Genomic DNA, 19,262 nt, shown 5'->3' with positions numbered 1-19,262 from the left:
TATTAATATTGTAAATGTGGAAATTAAATTAAGCTGGAGCCAATGTTACTTTAACCATTATCAGTATGATTAATATCAATTACAATCTCGAATATGTTCCAAAACATAAATGGACATCTGTCTGTTTGTCTAACAATGAGGATTTTCCAGCCTCTCCACAGAGATTCCCTATTTCACGCGGGTTTCTGCAGAATGTAATGAGAACCTGTTCCTCAATCTCTTTGCACCTGCTCCATCGTCTATTCGTAAAACACGTGTGAAGCATTTTGTATCTTCACCTTCCACTGAAAGATGCCATAAAATTTCATCCGGTCCCGGAATTATAACATACATAACGGGTTACATTCTAAACTCACATCCAGTACGAGTTCATTTGGTGTGATGTAACTTTATGAAATTGAAGTTGCACTTTTCACACATATTCTGGGCCCGCTGACAATTATTTCTTTTAACCTATAATCAATATTTGTTTTAATAATTCTGCTCGTATCATTTAAATTTATTTCTGACAACTCTCCAATTCACGTGCCATAGTTTAAAATAAAATATTATTATTATCGACACATAGAACAATCCGCCATGGGAAGATACATTTACATTAAAATGCGCAAGAAATATTCTGACCTTCACATCCCGCCTGTATTTATCGGTAAATGATTATGAGTCGGCTTATTCACCGGCAGCGGAACACGTTGTATACGGACAAGCATAGTGAGGTTAAGGAGGGATCATTCCCGATATAGGAATGTCGATATAGTTCCCTGGCCGCATTGCAGCTGTCTTGCATTTCTTGGTGCTCCCACATGTCTGCGGCCCGTGTTTTTCTGGGCGGTAGAGGTCCGGGGTTTGGAAGCAGCTGTGGAAGTATGTCTGACGCTTTGCTACAGTTTACTGTTTAAAATCCACTTACTGCATGAGGGTGTCGCTGGCAAGACCTGCGTTTATTGTCCAGCCCTCCTTGCCCTTCAGAGGTTGGTGGCGATGTGTCTTTATGCACCTCTGCAATCCCTGATGTGCAAGTACATCCACCGTGCTGTTTGGCTGGGGGAGGCGTTTGCAGGTTTTTACCGAGCTACAGTGAAGGAATGGTCCACATCTTTCCCAGTTCGGATGGTGAATGACTTGGAGAGGGTCTGCCAGGTGTCGCTGTTCCCAGGAATCTACTGCTGACGTTCTCCTCGATGGTCGTGGTCGTTGGTTTAGCGGGAATGTCTCAGGGACGTGGCAAGTTTAATGAAACGGCTGACATGTGCCTTGTAGGTGATTTGCAGTCTTTACTGTGTCAGGAGTTGAGGGCGAATTGACTGAATTCGTGATGCTTGGGCCTCCGGTGCAGGCCGAGATGAATCACCCACGGGGCACTTCTGTCTGATAATTGTTGTCATAACTTTTGCACAGTTGTTGCTGGGGTCCTGCATCGCTGTGGATGGGGATATTTGTGTATACTCATTTTTCAGTGCGTTGTTTAATTGTCCAGCACCATTCAATGTATTTTTGCAGATGACACACTGACAAGTAAGTTCATGGTTGAGCTGCCCATCGATAGAAATGTGCTTTTATCTGGATGTTCTCCTAATGATTCTGTTTTGTGGCTTGTCATTGTCTGTGGCAATGCGCTTTTAGAGCAAACTAATGGAAAATAACTGAGAAAACATTACGAAGATTAACTCGGAAAAGGATGGTTTATAACTGGAGCAGGAAAACAAAAGACGGAATGGAATAAATGCGTTTCGTATACTCCAGTGAGACCATTGTGGTTGTGACATTCCTGAGTAGCTATTGGAATATGTTCCATCAGTCAGGCAATGGGTATCAAAAGATGGATTTATAGGCAGTATAACTATCAGGATTGAGTTCTTAAGGATGACTGAGGATTTCCAGGATCGGCCACACTTGACGAACACTCGATATTATAGAAAGCGGAGATACAGGATTTACATTATCGTTGTTAATTTTGGTATCAAGTGACAAATTTCGGCAAACCAACAGCACGGAGGAATCTCTGTCCAGTTTTAATAGTTTTTCATAGTTTTAATAGTGTATATACGAGCGATTAAAAGCAATCAGGGGATTTGACAGACACGCTGGCTGACCAGTCTGCGAATATATATTTTTATTTTTTAAAATAAATTTAGCGGACCCAATTCATTTTTTCCCCCAATTAAGGGGCAACGTAGCGTGACCAATGTACCTACTCTGCACATCATCGGGTTGTGGGGGCGAAATCCACGCAAACCAGGGGAGAATGTGCAAAATCCACGCGGTCAGTGACCCAGAGGCGGGATCGAACCTTTGACCACTGCACCGTGAGGCAGCAAGGCTAACCCAGTGCGCCACCGTGCTTACCGTCTGGGAGTATATAAAGGAAAAATGAATAGTATTGAGCCAACACATAGAATGTGACCATGATTTATGGAGTCCCCAACATCATGGTGGCGCCATTTTGAATAGTTAGCCGATTCGTGAGATTGTCAACATAGACCGACGGTATTGCAGGGTGACTATGGCAAAAGTCATGATGATCTGTGGGAGACAATGACCTCAGGAATATTGGGAACAGCTCAATATTTTGGCAGTTAAAACAATTCTGGGTAAATGTTGACACGTTACTGATATTAGCCATGTTACAATCGATTTAATCACAATTCCCGGTGTTCCTTCTTCCTGACATTCATGAAATTCAACCCGAAAGAAAATGTCGGATCCTGGATTTAGGTGGAATATTTTATCATTAGGTGTGAATTAATAAAACAAATCACCGTGTTGTCTTTGTTTGTATTCTTTTAAATTTAGAGTACCGAATTATTATTTCCCCAATCAAAGGACAAATTAGCGTGGTCAATCCACCCACCCTGCACATCTTTGGGTTGTGGGGGTGAAACCCACGCAGGCACGGGGAGAATATGCAAACTCCACATGGACAATGACCCAGGGCTGGGGTTCAAACCCATGTCCTCAGCGTCGCAGTCCGAGTGCTAACCACTGCGCCACACGCAGCTCCAGGGTTGCCTTTGTGATGCTTGATTTGGACAGTTTCATTCATGTCGTGTTCCAGTGAGCACTGATTCTCAACTATTTATTCCAGGCAGACCCGGGAGCAGCCAGGCTGATTCAGCAGGTAATCGCTTTCATTCTCATAGCTGATATTTTCCTTCCCAACGCATCCAACTGAATTTTAAATCTGTGAGACAATCTCAGTGCTTTTCTGTTTAAGTATTGACACGTTATCAATTAATTCCTGTTGCGAGATTAATGCTGGATATTTCAGAGCGACAATTGATTGTGTCCGTGGGCTTAGAGAAAAATCAGACACAGCTGTCGGTCTGAAACAGATATTCAGTTCCCGAATTGCCAGCCAGCGCTGACATATCGTGGAATTTTACGGTCCTTCCGCCGTCGAATCATCCGGTTCCACTGAAGGCAGTGGGTTCACCACATTTTCCCCTCCCGCCCCCTCCCTGAGCGGGCAGCACATTACATATCTGTCCCTTCCAGCGGAGAGCGGGAGGGCGCAGCTGGCTCGGCGGTGATGGCAGATATCTTGTAATCCGCACTAGGATTGGAATCTCACTGTGCTCGGCCAATCCGTGTGATTGACCGCTGACTATTCCACTCTTGACCTGTGTAGAGAAAATAAATTATTTTTTTAATATAAATTTAGAGTACCCAATTCATTTTTTCCAATTAAGGGGCAATTTAGCATGGCCAATCCCCCAACCCTGCACATCTTTGGGTTGTGGGGGGGTGGGGGTGATACCCACGCAGACACGGGGAGAATGTGCAAACTCCACACGGACAGTGACCCAGCGCCGGGATCGAACCTGGGACCTCGGCGCCGTGAGGCAGCAGGTCTCACCCTCTGCACCACCATGCTGCCCTGAGCGAATAAATTCTGTGCCGATGCACACTCCAGGGTGACGCAGCCGGTAGAATTGTTTTTAAATAACCCACTATTCGCCCCGTGTTTATACCATTTAGAAAGATTCTCTCTTACATTTGCAATGTCTAATATTTGCTGCGTGTTTGTTGAGCTCCTGTAAACGGCCCAATGCTACCAATGATTCCGATATTTCCCGCTGTATCGGGGACCAATAACTCTGCATTTTATTTCTGTATTTTACAGAGGCGGTGAAGCTGAGACTGAGCAATGTGGGCAGTCGGTGCGCTGGGAGAGTGGAGATTCACTATAGGGGACAGTGGGGGACAGTGCACCATTCTGAATGGGACACGAAGGACGCCGCTGTTGTGTGTCGGGAGCTGGGCTGCGGCACCGCGCGCGCTGCACCGCGCAGCGCTCACTTTGGTAAAGGCTCCGGACCCATTGTGACGTTGCAGGTGCAATGCAAAGGGAGCGAATCCGCTCTGCGGGATTGTCCTTCATACCGTTGGGATGCCTATTCCTGGTCGCATTCCAATGATGCCGGAGTAATTTGTTCAGGTAAAAATCTTTCTTCGTCTATTCTCTACCGAATGGAATCTGTTCACTGAAAATAGCGGCAGTGAATTTGAACTTATAGGACATCCTGATTAATAAAATGGGTTACTTCACCATCCAAGGCCTGCATCCTGTGCTGGGTTAACGTTGCGGGTAAACGCCCATTCGCTTTCATGTGCAGGGAGAAATTCGCGGCTCCATCAGTGGCAACATTTCGACCTTTAGTTTCTGAAGTAGAAAATGGACGTGAGAAACAGGGAATAGAGCCAGCGCTGCTATTGGTAGGTCAGGGGTTACTTCCCCTCAATTTGGCATTCTATCAATCAAGACTTCAACGTTACAACACTGGTGATAAAGTGCGTGTTTGCAACATGACACTGACGGTCTCTTTTAGACAGACGGACAATTAAGTTAATCTGAAAGGAAAAATTATGGTCGCGAGAGAAGCAAAAACATTTGGTGGAAGGAGGTAAGTTGCTTGATTAGTGTTGGAGCGGAAATGAGCCAATGTCCAAACTAATCGTGACAGATTCTCATTCAGCAGATGTGTACAGATTTGTAAATCATTTGTATCATTGTAATCTATTGTTGCTCAGCCCACAGATTTCCCAGATTGGTATCCCAAGGTGCACACTGCGCTGGAAGACTGGAGATCCAGGTCGGTATAACCTGGGGAACAGTTTGTAACCTTGACTGGGACTGGAATGATGCCATGGTAGTCTGTGCTCAACTTCAGTGTGGAGTCGCCGTGTCTGTGAGAAGAGGGGGTGATTTTGGAGAGCGCACTGGACTGATACACAGCGATAAATTTCAATGCATAGGCAACGAGACAAGCCTGGAGGACTGTCCTCTTGTTCCAGTAAATCGGACCCAATGCACTCACAGCAACGATGTCAGTGTGATCTGTTCTGGTGAGTGTTGAATTATGAATGATAGATCATTTTTGTCCAATATTTCAGTAACTGAGCAAAAGACAATCCAAGTCCGAGATATTCAGTTCTAATCACTTATTTAGAGATCACGATGCCCGGCCAATCAGTGATTAATTTCATATTTCTGGCGTGACCTTACAAAGTAAGCACGGATATTGATAATGGTAAATATCTACATTTAATTGATCTTGTGAAAACAACAAATTATCATTGCTAATTACACATTGATGTAACTTTATATCGTACACTTCAATAGACAAGCTCTGTCTCCCCAGTCATGATCCACTTTATGGACTCTAACAATAGGTAATTTAGTAATTAACGGTGTTTACATTGTTAATAGAGAAAGATCTAGGGTATTGACAAAAGGAAAAAGATGAAGAGGTCGAACCATACAGTAATAGAATTTGAAGTGTAGAAGGAGGCCATTCGGCCCATCACGTTACCACCGGCCCTTGGACATAGCACCCCACTTAAGGCCTCAACTCCGTCCTATCCCCGTAACCCAGTAACCCTACCTAACCTGTTTTGGATACTAAGGGCAATTTATCATGGCCAATCCATCGAACCTGCACATCTTTCCACTATGGAAGGGAACTGGAGCACCCGGAGGAAACCAATGCAGACACGGGGAGAACGTGCAGACTCCGCACAGACAGTGAACCAAGTCGAGAACCGATCCTGGGACCTGGAGCTGTGAAACAACGGTTCTAACCATTGTGGTATCGTGCTGCGCCTAAAGTATATACATCATTTTTTGCTGCCGATAGAAATTAATGAAGTTAGCTCTGTAACATAATTGCAAATGCCCGGTTAACATTCGGACACCAGCACTTGTAGTGGATAGTTTTCAAGCAGTTGAGTATAGAAATGAACAATACATGGAGAATTTTCCAAGAACGTCATAACCCCAAGAATTAAAACTATTCCAATAAACGGCCTCTTTCTGCATTTCCCGATCAGCGCCCTGTCTAAACATTGAAAGTCCTTCAACATTTTAAACATAATTCAGTCAACTCTGGACTGAGTCGATACGATACGTTTTTCAAACTGGCCTAATCATGCAAAGCTTAATTAAACATCTTATACTTAGTTGTAATCTATACAATGTCGCCTTTAAACCCACTATAATCGGCAATATTCCATCAGATTGATTTTCAGGATGAACACTCAAATTTGAGTCGTGGCAGCTTCTTAAAAGTGTCCAGCACCATTTTAACTCCTTTAAAATGAGTATTTGGTGAACATGAGCAGTGGGTATAGGTGCCTTGGTATAATTTACTTTCCTTACTTTTGACGTGTGACTATTCTAATGGATATCTACAAGTTACGTGGGTCCGTGTTTATATCCGAAACAGGCCAACATGGTCCCCGATTGGTTGGTGGCCAGGACAGGTGCTCAGGACGGGTGGAGTTGTTACACGGAGACCGCTGGGGGACGCTGTGTGATGTTTACTTTGGTTTAGAAGCCGCCAGTGTGATCTGTCAGCATCTTCAGTGCGGGGCGGTAAAGAACATCATGAGAGGTGCTGCCTTTGGAAAGGGAACCGGCCCTGTGTGGAAGGAGAACTACAGGTGCGGCGGGAACGAGTCCAGGTTGTGGCAGTGTCCGCTTTCATCCGTGGACGATTTTAGCTGCTCCCATGGAAATGAAGCCAGTGTCATCTGTTCGGGTGAGTGCCCTCAATCCAGATAATCCGAGCAAAGTAAAATGTGGTACAGAAAGTGACCGTGCAAGCGTTTTGGAAATGTAACTCACCTCATCACAGCCCTGGAGTGCCCTCGCAGACTGTATTATTTCCCTTCCACATAATTGATCAATTCTCTTTTCAATGACATGATTGATCTCCACCTCCATAATACCCACACTGTCCATTTCCGATCCAAACCACTCACTGCCGATGAAAGTACTCTGAGGTCACAATTATTATTTTGTCAAGTATCTTAAATCTGAACCTCCTCCCATCCTCGCCCTATGCCGACGGGAACATTGCGTCCATATCTGTGTTACACAGAACTCAGGACTCTGAACACCCGGTCAAATCGGGAAGTTAAAAAATCCTCACACTGCATTGAGGGTAATTAGAGGAGAAGTCCCGCGTGTCCACGCCTGTATTTTCTTTCACTCAATATCACACAGGACAGATTAATGGCTACTCTCACATGGCTGTTTGCGGGACTTTGGTCTCCTCCTTAATGTCTCTATTTTTTTTTTCATTTTGCATATTCCAGCAGCTGTTTCAGACAATTCACCTTTGCAATGGCAGAATAATAGCTCTCGGTATTCGGCACTGCAGGCAAATTCTTTCCCACACTCTGAATTTACATCCCTAGAATGCAAGCATAATTTCAAAGGAGTTACATTCTCTTCTCCTGTAATCCCAGATAATGCCGCAATAGCCCATCCTCTCGTGCTAGCTGCCTGCACCGATTCTCCGAACGTGATCGATTTCCCCTAATGTTACCTCATAGCTCCAAAATGTTTTCCAAATCTGTCCTGACCATACCGATGGAACTAGCCAATTGAACTGGAAGGATATGGGACGCGACTGCGTTCAGCTGCAACCTATCCCAACATTCCCTGATCACTCTTCCGCAGAACTGTTGCCCATATTGGAGGAAATTTATGTCCAAACCCCAGCATCTAATATCCAGCAAGGTGCACATGCGTTTCCTAATGTTACAAAAACAGAGCTGCATTTGCTCAGCATCCGCTCAGTCACACCCTTCACTCTTGCACCAGAGAAGCAGTCGGGGTGAAGATGATCTAAATCTGCGTTAATTTGTTTCACTGTTACCATTGTTCTCAACGTCTCACTTCACACAGATGAAAATTGGTCACTGAGATTGATGAATGGGGGTAGCAGGTGTGATGGCCGAGTGGAGATTTACTACAACCGCAGCTGGGGCAGAGTCCAGGACAGCCTCTGGGACCTGAATGACGCTCACGTGGTCTGCAGACAGCTGGGCTGCGGAGCCGCGATAGCCGCATATAACTCTTCACAATACGGAGAGGGTGAAGGGTCAGTGTGGTTGAATTATGTCCATTGTAAAGGAAACGAATCGCATGTCTGGAACTGCAGCTCATTCCCACCGATGTTGCCTCACACTGACAGCATCGACGTAGGGGTTCTGTGTTCAGGTGAATAAACACGTCATGTGACTGAAATGAATGGGAAATGTGTCATGGGCAATGGGAACATGTCATTTCTTCCTCAGGGGCCTGTGGAACAATTATTTAACACTGGAGCCAGGATGAACATGGGCAGTAATAACACATATTTGGAACTATGTTGACAGATTGAACAACGCGATAAATCTCTAGGTCCCGCCCACAGTAAATACAGACAAAGCCAATAAGGACCAATGGCAACGATGACAAATGAATTGGTCAAAGGGGTAGATTTCATCAGCGCAACTGAAAGGGAGAGGAAAGGTTTATGTAAAGGAATTCTGATATTGTCTGTCAAAAGCCAATGTCGGGGCTGTTGATTTTTTTTTTGTTCGTTCTTGTGATGTGGGCGTCGCTGTCTGGGCCAGCAATTGTTACCCAAATCTAATTGCCCTTGAACTGAGTGGAGTTCTAGACTATTTCAGACTGGGGGAAACTAAGACTTAACCGCATTGGTGTGTGGGGCTATAGTCACATGTAGGTCAGAGCGGGTTAGGACAACAGATTTCCTCACTGAGGTGCATTAGTGAATGAGATGGGATTTTACGACAATCGACAATGGTGACATGGTCATCAATAGACGTCCAATTACAGATTTTAGTTGAATTCAAATTCCACCATTTCGCAAGATGGGATTAGAAGCCGCGCCCCCAGAGATATCCCCAGGTCTCTGCATTAGTAGTCCAGTAACAATACCGCTACGAAGACGCCTCCTCATTAAGTATGGAGGATCGATTGATGTATTTGTGCATTTGAACATGACAATGATATTCTAAAGCTAAATTATATTATAGGATGAAAGTGCAGGATAGATCAAATAGGTGATTTTGGTAGGCGGGGGGAGTGTGTGAGGCAATGTAATTGCGGTGGGCATTTCTGGTGAGATCAAATTTGCGCGGTTCACTTTGGAAAGTGTTGTTTGCAATAGCGTTTTTGAAGGGAGCAAGATTGGTTTCCCAGCTAGGCATTTGAGAAATCCTCCTGTCTTGAAAGAACATGGATCTTCTGAAACTTTCAGCCGGATGTGTGGTGAATTCGCGGGGAGGGTCAGTGCTTGAGCGGTTAAGCCGCTTATTCTCTCAATGATGCTACCAACCCATTGAACATTTTCTGATTTGTACCATTAAGAACATTATGGCGATATCTGATGAAATATGGGCAGCAAAACAGTATGCAGTGAAAAACATAACATAAAATGTTTGCTTAAAGGGATTGTGTTTAGACCAATTAATTAGCATAATTAGACAATTGCGGGCGAAATATACTATCCAGCATAGAATGACCAATCCCGAAAACCACGGTGCAGATTTTATAACATAAATTAAGAGTACCCACTAATTTTTTCCAATTAACGGGCAATTTAGCGTGACCAAATCACCATACGCGATTCATGTTTGGGTTGTGAGTGTGAGAACAACGCAGACACGGGCAGAATGTGAATTCTCCACATTGCCAGTGACCCAGGGCCGGGATTAATCCTGGGACCGCTGCGCGGTGAGGCAGCGGTGCTAACCACTGCTCGCTTTATCAATCTCCAAATGATTTGTATCGGTTGACTCAGATTTTCGGAACAGGCATTTCCCTTCGTCCCATTGAAGAGCAGTTCCACATTGCCTTCACGGCGTTATTTTCGAGTCACCATATTATACATTTAGGTAAGACTACAAAAGTGTTGGACAACAAGTATTCATTTACCTGTGAACAGCAGCTTGAAAGGGAGATTTTGATTCAGCCGGCTATTACACAATAGATTGAATTAAACAGTGATATGAATTTGTGTGAGAAGGATAATATTCCACTGCATTATTTTCTATCAGGACACAAACAGTTAAGGCTGTCTGACGGGGCAAGCCGGTGTGCTGGCCGATTGGAGATTTATTACTCTGGGACCTGGGGCTCAGTTTGTGACGATTCCTGGGACCTGACAGACGCTGACGTTGTTTGCAAACAGCTGGGCTGTGGAAATGCATTGCAGCTTCCATTTCCTGCTCCGTCTGGACCAGGCACAGGCACCATTTGGCTTGAAGAGCTGGACTGCTCCGGGAACGAATCGTCTATCTGGCAATGCCCCCATGCATTGTGGGGAAACCACGACTGTAATCATAAAGAAGATGTAGAGATCATGTGCTCAGGTAAAGATCGTATTTCCTTCAGTTATAAGCGAAGTTTCATACTGAAGATATATCCCCGAATTTGGTCGGAACTGCACTGACGTAGGTTAGTCGGACTAACGCCGAGTGTGGCGTTTATTCTGCACACAAATAGCATTAAAACGTTGATTCAGCCTACCGGATCTATGTTCCCTTCCGATTCTTTCTCCTCTCACTTCCGTTTATACTCTCAGTGTAAAAGTATCGGTGCTGTCCGCCTCAAGTATCTTATGTTTTCTGAGTTTCACTTTCCTCCAACCTTCTGACAATCAGAAGAAAAACATGTTCTCCTGAACTCACTGTGAATGTTATTCGTACAAGATATGGTCGTAACAGGGTCATACAAATCCACAGCACAGAAAAGAGCTCTCGGCCCATCGTGTCTGTTATATATTGTGCAGTCCTCTTCAGAAGTAACTGCTTGCCCCATTTTCTGCCTCCTATAAATTTGGAACTTTTACTTGTGAGGGCAAAGTACGACTGGTTGATGTATATCATCAGGAACAGTAAAACCAGCACCAATCCATGTGAACATCCCGTTCGTACTTCTGCTATTTAACTAACAGAATAATTTACAGCTAATTTTACAGCAACTTTCCTACTGACTCGCTGGTTTCTCATTTTATGACCTGAGTTAACAATATGGGAACTTGTCAAAGCTCTGCTGACAATCCAGGCTGATTTAAAGGAACGGATTCATCATAGATTATCATAGAATTTTCAGTGAAGACGGACGCCATTGGGCCCATCGAGTCTTCACCGGCTCTTGGAAAGAGCACCCTACCCAAGGTCAACACCTCCACACCCAATCCCCATAACCCAGTAACTCCACCCAACACTAAACTTTGCAAAGTTTCCTAGTCATTCAATGCGGTACATCATGTAAATATCTGGTTTGGAATTCACATTTACTTATTATGGACTGTATCGTTTGGTTGCAGCTGCTCGTTTCTGATAATTTTCTGATATAATATCAATGAAAATGTTAACTCAACTGGCGCAACATATGTATTGCAGTGCACTGTGGATAAACAATTGGTCAATTGAACCAACAGGGTGTTTGTTATTTCATTGATAGAACACAAAGAGCTCCGTCTGGTTAATGGAAAGCATCGCTGTGAGGGGAGAGTGGAAGTGTTCTACAATGGGACCTGGGGCACAGTGTGCTCTGACAAACTGGAGAACCGTGATGCAGATGTGATCTGTAAACAGTTAGAGTGCGGTACCGCCGATTTCATTGACTATGACGCTAAATCATTTGGAATGGGTACCGGCCACATTTGGCTCGATGAGATCGAATGTCTGTCACATGAGACGACACTTTGGCAATGTCAGGGAGACCCGTTGGGTCAACACAACTGTGAACATCGGGAAGATGCGGGTATTGTTTGTTCAGGTAACACAATGAACTACTTTGTTTGCAGATGTAATTTCACATATTAATGTCATCTTCATTCAACATGTCTGTCTTATCAACAGGGGGAAACACAATAAAGGGACCACACTACAGTCTCAAGGACTGCGGTGGAGAATCAGGTTCTCCTTCACCTTTTCTAACAGCTGCCTGATTGTATTCTGCGCTTGTGTCACGTCAAGTGTAATAATTATTTTTTCTTTGACAAATTCAGGACAAATCTTGCGCTTGGCTGGAGGTGACACCAAATGCTCCGGACGAGTGGCGATATTGTGTAACAACACTTGGGGCACGGTATGCGATGATTCCTGGGATATGAACGATGCCAGAGTTGTGTGCAGGCAGTTGGAGTGTGGTCCCCCTCTATTGCCCCAGGAGGGGCCTCTTTTGGCCAGGGTAACGGTACTACCTGGCTGGATGAGGTGAAGTGCACTGGAAATGAATCCTTTCTCTCTGATTGTCCTTTATCATTGTGGCCTCAAGCTGACTGTGATCACAAGGAAGACGCCTGTGTGGTTTCTTCCGGTAAGCATCGCACAGAGTGGTGGGAGCTTGATCTGGACAGGGGTGTTTGGTTCTTGGTTTCATAGATTATCATAGAATTTACAGTGCAGAAGGAGGCCATTCGGCCCATCGAGTCTGCACCGGCTCTTGGAAAGAGCACCCTACCCAAGGTCAACACCGCCACCCTATCCCCATAACCCAGTAACCCCAACCAACACTAAGGGCAATTTTGGACACTATAGATTAAATCTTCTGAATATGAAGCACGTATATAAATTAAGAATAACAGCTAAATTTCGAACATCAAACCCAAATAATTGTTTATTTTTTTCGACATGTTCCACAGATCCGCTTTTCTCTCCAACTTCTTCTCCATCCACGCCTCAAGGTACATCTCGTTGATAGAAATCATTCAATATTATTGTTATTTTTATATTCGGGGAATAATTGGACATTGGAATTGCCTTGTTGCGAGGATTTCTCAAAATGATAATCATGTAAACATTGAAAATTACACGGTGAAAGCTTTATCTGTGAAAACTTTCCTGAATCTTTAATACAGCTCCTGAAGATGAAAGCACTTCCATTCCTCTTGTTATCTGCATATCACTCGGAGTCCTATTGATCTGTGAGTTACTCGCCCTGGTGACAGTAATGCAGAGGAAGATGTCAATAAAAGGTGCGGCTCGAATCGAATTGTGAACCTCACACTGAATTTTGAATGTTGCTTTATCTTCTCTTCAATGTCTCTTTCCCCAAACTGTACCCAGTCGGTTGTAAGACAGAAAATAACATGCTATTGGTCAGTCGTTTCGTTCAAGGTATTCGAGAAACAGTAACATCATAGAATCATAAAAATTGTACAGTACAGAGGGAGACCAGTCGCCCCATCGAATCGGCACCAACCCTCCTAAAGAGCACCCGACGTAGGCCTGATCCAACCCTCTATTCCCGTACCCGCACCTAACCATAGGCACTAAGGGGAAATTTAGAATGGTCAATCTGACTAACCTCCACATCTTTGAATAGATTCAAAACATTACACTTAAAATAGGGAATTTTCATCAGCCGTCCAGGAGACTCGAAATTAGTTTCATTTTTGTAACAATAGATCAACACATGGAATGAAAACACTTTAAACTCTGAGCTCAGTATTTTCTTTAGCTGCTTATATATATTATTCCATTCAGTATTCGTTGTAAGCCTGCACAGTCTGTGACGATGTCCACTGTCAACTTCTCTGAATGGAATCAGCCTCCGTTTTCAGAAGTGATGGAACATTTTCTATCTTTTACATTCTGCATCCCAGCACAACAAACACTCTGGTATCAGTGGATCTCTGCTGGTGGTGCAGTGAGTACTGGGCCCACAGCCGAGTCAGAAGCTCCGCTTCAGGTCCAAAGACTTCATATACCAAGGAATATCAAAACACCTTGAAAGTTCTTTCCATGGCCACAATGACACACAGGTAAAGTGGGGGAAAGTCCTGCTCCGTCAAGCTTGGTATGGATTTGTGACCGTCTGGCGACAGGTTGGCGACATTTTCCCTACAGAATTTTGGCTATAGAATCTGATGAACCTTTGTCTTGTGAACCACTATGATTGGGGCTGAGAAACAAAACTGCTCCCTGTATCTTAACTCGCACCAAGTTATTTTGATTCATATCTGATGGACAGAACAATAGTGGCCCGGAAATCCCTCCGTTACTGATCCTTGAAATCGAGTCAGTGGAATTATTACTGGGCCAATCATCCAGAGACACAAAGTAATGCTCTGTGTTCCGTGGTACAAATACAGCCTCGGCAAAGAGGGAGATTTGAAATGAGTCAATCTGGAATTATATGTCTAACTATGATTGTAACAATATGCTAATCGTTCCGCTCTCCCGCCAACAGGTCCTCTCACTGGCGGCTGGGACTCACCATCTGGTTTCTACCAACCAATTTATGCAGAAATATATAATACTCCACCTGACAAGGTTTCCATCCAGACCCGTGCTTCAGGTTTGCATTCTGTATTCACTTCAAAACCAAGTTACAAGGGCAAATACCGGTTCAGGTTTAACAAGTTTAATTTTCAGTGCACTGGCTGCACAACACCATTCTCGTGCAACAAGGAGATCTGTATTTCTTCATCTTCAGATGATGAATGATTTTGATTCGATTCCCACTCTCCCGAATTGTTCCAGAATGTTTTTTGGCGGCCAGTGCATAACATAGAGAGCACCGTAGCAGTTTCCCACAAGGCTGCATCGCGGCTCCATTTGCCCCCAGCAACGTTCAGCTTCAAATAAGTATCGGCAAAGCGGCTGCTGGAATATGTAAATGAACATTTCAAAGCTTGCAGATGATACCAAGTTGGGTGGGAGGGTGAACTGTGACGAGGATGCCGGAATCCAACAGCATGCTCTGGACAGGTACGGTGAGTGGGGAAATCAATGGCAGATGCAGTATAATTTGGATAAGTGTGAGATTAATCACTTTGGAAGCAAAAACAGGAAGGCAGATTACCACCTGAATTGTTGTAATTTGGGAGAGGGGAGTGTGCAGCGGGACCTGGGAGTCATTGCGCACCAGTCGCTGAAGGTAAGCATGCAGATGCACAGGCGGTAAAGGAGGTTAAGGGCTGGATGAGCTCAGTGGGCTCGACCGTTGGTTTCTAGTGCCGAACAAGGCTAGCAGCGTGGGTTCAATCCCCGTACCAGCTTACGCGAACAGGTGCCGTAATGTGGCAACGAGGGGCTTTTCGCAGTAACTTCATACTTGTGACAATAAAAGATTAGTATTATATTATGGTATTTTGGCCTTTATTGCAAGAAATTTCGAGCACAGATGCCGGGATGTGTTGCTGCCATACCTCGAATATTGTGCACAGTTTTGGTCTCCCTTTCTGAGGAAGGATGTTCTTGCTCTCGAGGTAGTGCAACGAAGGTTTATCAGACTGATCCCAGGTATGGACTGATACCAAGAATGGTAGATCTGTCAAATGCGGAGAGATTCAGTACGTTAGGATTGTCCTCTCTGAAGTTCAGGAAAATTATCTCATCGAGACTTACAAAATTCTAACAGGTCTAGACAGGGTAGATGCAGGGAAGATGTTACCAATGATGAGTGTGTCCACAACCAGGAGTCACAGTCTGAGGATTCAGGGTAAACTATTTCGGACAGAGATGAGGACACGTTTCTTCACCCAATGTGTGGTGAGCCTGTGGAATCCATTCCCACAGAATGTATTCACGAGGCGGCAAGATATAGCACTTGGGGAGAGTGGGACATAAATGGAAAAGATAGCAGAGGCAGTACTGCAGTTATTTACTAATCATGACTAAAGGTGTAATGTCAGGCTCCTAGCGGAAAGCTAGGGATATTACGAATAAATAATATTACTAAAGGATATTACTAATAAAGGATGAGAAGAATGTCTAGGAAAATAAACATCAATCCGCTGAACATTATCGAGAGGAAAATTTCGACTAAAGGAGGGAAGAAAATCAATACAAATAAAAGAATATTAGAACGGTCAGCGCATCTTTCAAATAGGACCTCTCATATAATCAACAACACCGAATTAATTTAAAGGCGCCGGAGCAGATATGGTTTACACTGTAAATCTTGATGTCTAATATTAGGCTAGAAGTTAGCACCTAATACACTAATGAATGAGACAAGAGCACAGCTGTCAGCTAGGTGATAAGTAGGTGCAATGTGTCCTCTGAGTCAGACGTTTTCAGGTTCAGGTTCCACCCCAGAACTTGGACAGATAAATGAAGTCTGGCACTGCGGTGCATTGCTGAGTGGGGAGCTGTGCATCTTCGGATGTCAGCTTTCATTGGAGCTAGTGAAGAGAGGAACATCATGTCCTCTATTCTGAGTATAAAGTATCAATTGACCACGCTGAAGAAGTCTTGAGGGTTTGCCGTTTTGTCCTGACCAATAATGACCCCTGTCGCAAATTCACACAATCAGGTGACATGTTCTTTTTGTTGAAATGCTGTGATGTCCGTGGTATATTGCAACTCACAAATTGACTGCTGTGTTCCCATATTGTAACAGCGACTAATTTTAATTGTACATCTTTAGCTGCAAAGAGTTTAAAACCTGCTGATCATGAAAAACACGAAAAACAAGTGGTTATTTCATGAGTATGAAGTCACGTGGCAAGCAGAAGAATTAGTCCCAGTTGGTAGTGATCGAAGGACTAAATTCTGGGAATAAATGCATCCATATAGACGGAAGGAGGTTAGGAATGTGCTCTGCATGAATAGGCGCTAAGATGAATGTTGTTTGTAATTTGTTGGATCAACTTTGAGTTTGGAGTCAAAACTACATTTTAACGATGGTCTCAAATTGTGGTAGGCGGAGATGTACTGACTTGATAGAATAGATATACGATTGGAAAATTAATTTTCACATAAGTAACTAACATAAATGAAAACTTTGTGAGAAAAGGCACCATGTCATGTATTAAATTAAGAATAATTTAAATGGCATACTTTCTAAAAGGGATTAAGAACACAAAGGTAGAAATCTGATGTAAAGTAAAAAGGTCAACTAAAACCAAATAAAACACAAATGTTCATTTCTAACACCGGGAAAACAGACATTTCCGGACAAAGTCAGCAGGTGTGGCAGGATTTTGGGAGAGACCAACAAATCCAACACGTTGAGACCATGTGACTCTTCCTGCCAGACCATCTGACTGACATAATTTGATTTTCAGCATCCGCAGTATGTTGCTTTTATAAAAGTTTATTTTTAACCAGGTATAACTGGAAGGTAGAAGAATGAAGATCAAAGCCAATCGAACTCTGGTTGGATGGAATTGGAGTAGATTGTATGGATCTGAAGAGGATATTACGAAAGTGCAAGGACAGTTAAGGGGAGGGCTGATCACAATGTACAAGAGCGTGAACAGTATTGAGGGGTGCTGTTTATCCAGAATGGATGAACAGAAAGGAAGCAAAATGATCGCATTTGGCGCATTCTGGCTCTTCCCTGAACCATTGCCCGCGGGTTCCACGATCTAAATCCACTTCTGATGTATTTACCGTCAGTGATATTGAAACAGAGGGAATTATTGTGGGAGGGGAAGCGGTTCTGTATCAAACACCCAACGGCTGATGCAGACCTCACGGATTATGGCTTATATTATTTAATCCACTGGGATATCTGACACATTAACTATCCGAACGGACGGAACTGTTAGATGACAGAAGTGACATTTATTGTCCACCTGATGGACATAAATAACAAACCAGTCATTTTCTGGAACAAAGGGTTTACTGCAGAAACTCAGTATTAGTAAGGAAGTGGAGATAGGAAACTGATGACAGTGAAGGCCGATAAATATCAGGACTTGATAATATACATTCCAGGCTACTTACCAACGTGGCGCTAGATCTTGTTGATGCATTGTGCGTCATCTTTTATGATGATTTGCACTTTGTAATTAATTATTGGAGGAAAGCTCATGTAATCCCATTATCCAGAAGGAGAGGGTGACTGAAAATGGGAAATGATAGATCAGTACACCTAACGTCAGTAGTGGGGACAATTCTAGAGTCATTATGAAAAACCAAATAGCAGGCCACTTATAAAACAGTGATAAAATCGTGCAGAGTCATCATGGATTTACGAAAAGGAAAACATGCTTATGAGTACGACTGGAATTATTTGAGCATATAATCAGCAGAATATATAAGGTGGGACAGTGGGCCTGGTTTACCTAGACTTTCAGAAGGCTTTCTACAATGACCCTCACCCGATTATTAGCAAGTGACATTGAAACGCAAACGATTAGGAGAAGGATATTAAGATGAATGGAATTTTGTTTGGCAGAAAAGAAGCAGAAGAGTAGGGATTTTTAAAAAAAATCAGAATGGCAGTCATTGAGGTATTGCATGTTTCAGTGCTGGGACCCAAGCTGTTCACAATATACATTAATGATTTAAAGAATGCAATATGCCCAACACTTCAGATGACACACGCTGGGTGAGAGGGTGAGCTATAAGGAGGATGGATACAAAGATGTTTCAGTGTGATTTGGCCGAGCTGAGTGGGAAAATTCAGGGAATATGCAGTGTTATGTGGATAAATGTGAGGTTGGCGGCAAAAGTAAGAAGACAGAATATCATCTGATTGGTTATAAATTGAGAGAGCGGTTTGTGCAACGAGACCCGGGTGTCTTCTCACACCAGTCGCTGAAGGTAATCCTGCAGGTACAGCAGGTGGAACAGAAGGCAACTGGTTTGCTGGCCATAAAAGTAGAAGAACAGGATGTCATGGTGCAATTATAAAGTGCCTTCGTGAGACCACACCAGGAATATTGTACAGTTTTGGTCACCTTATCTGAGGGGTGATTTGTTTTTGCCATAAAGGGAGTGCAACGAATATTTACCAGATGGATCCCTATAATGGTGGGTCCGACATATGAGGAAATAGTGAGTCCTTCACGATAATTTACGCTTGAGTTCAGAAGAATGCAGAGCGTTTGTGGCATCTATCTGAAACCTATAAAATGCAATCAGGATTACTTCCTTCACTTGGATATGATATTGTGTAATTTGCTACTACAAAAAGTAATTGAGCCCAAAACACATATGTTGATTTCCAGAACGAATTAGAAGGGCCGAATGACCCACTCCTGCTCCTACGT

The sequence above is a fragment of the Scyliorhinus torazame genome, chromosome 20, assembly GCF_047496885.1.
Source record: "Scyliorhinus torazame isolate Kashiwa2021f chromosome 20, sScyTor2.1, whole genome shotgun sequence".
Taxonomy (NCBI): Eukaryota; Metazoa; Chordata; class Chondrichthyes; order Carcharhiniformes; family Scyliorhinidae; genus Scyliorhinus; species Scyliorhinus torazame.
The sequence above is the reverse complement of the archived record's forward strand: the minus strand, read 5'-3'. Positions refer to the sequence as shown.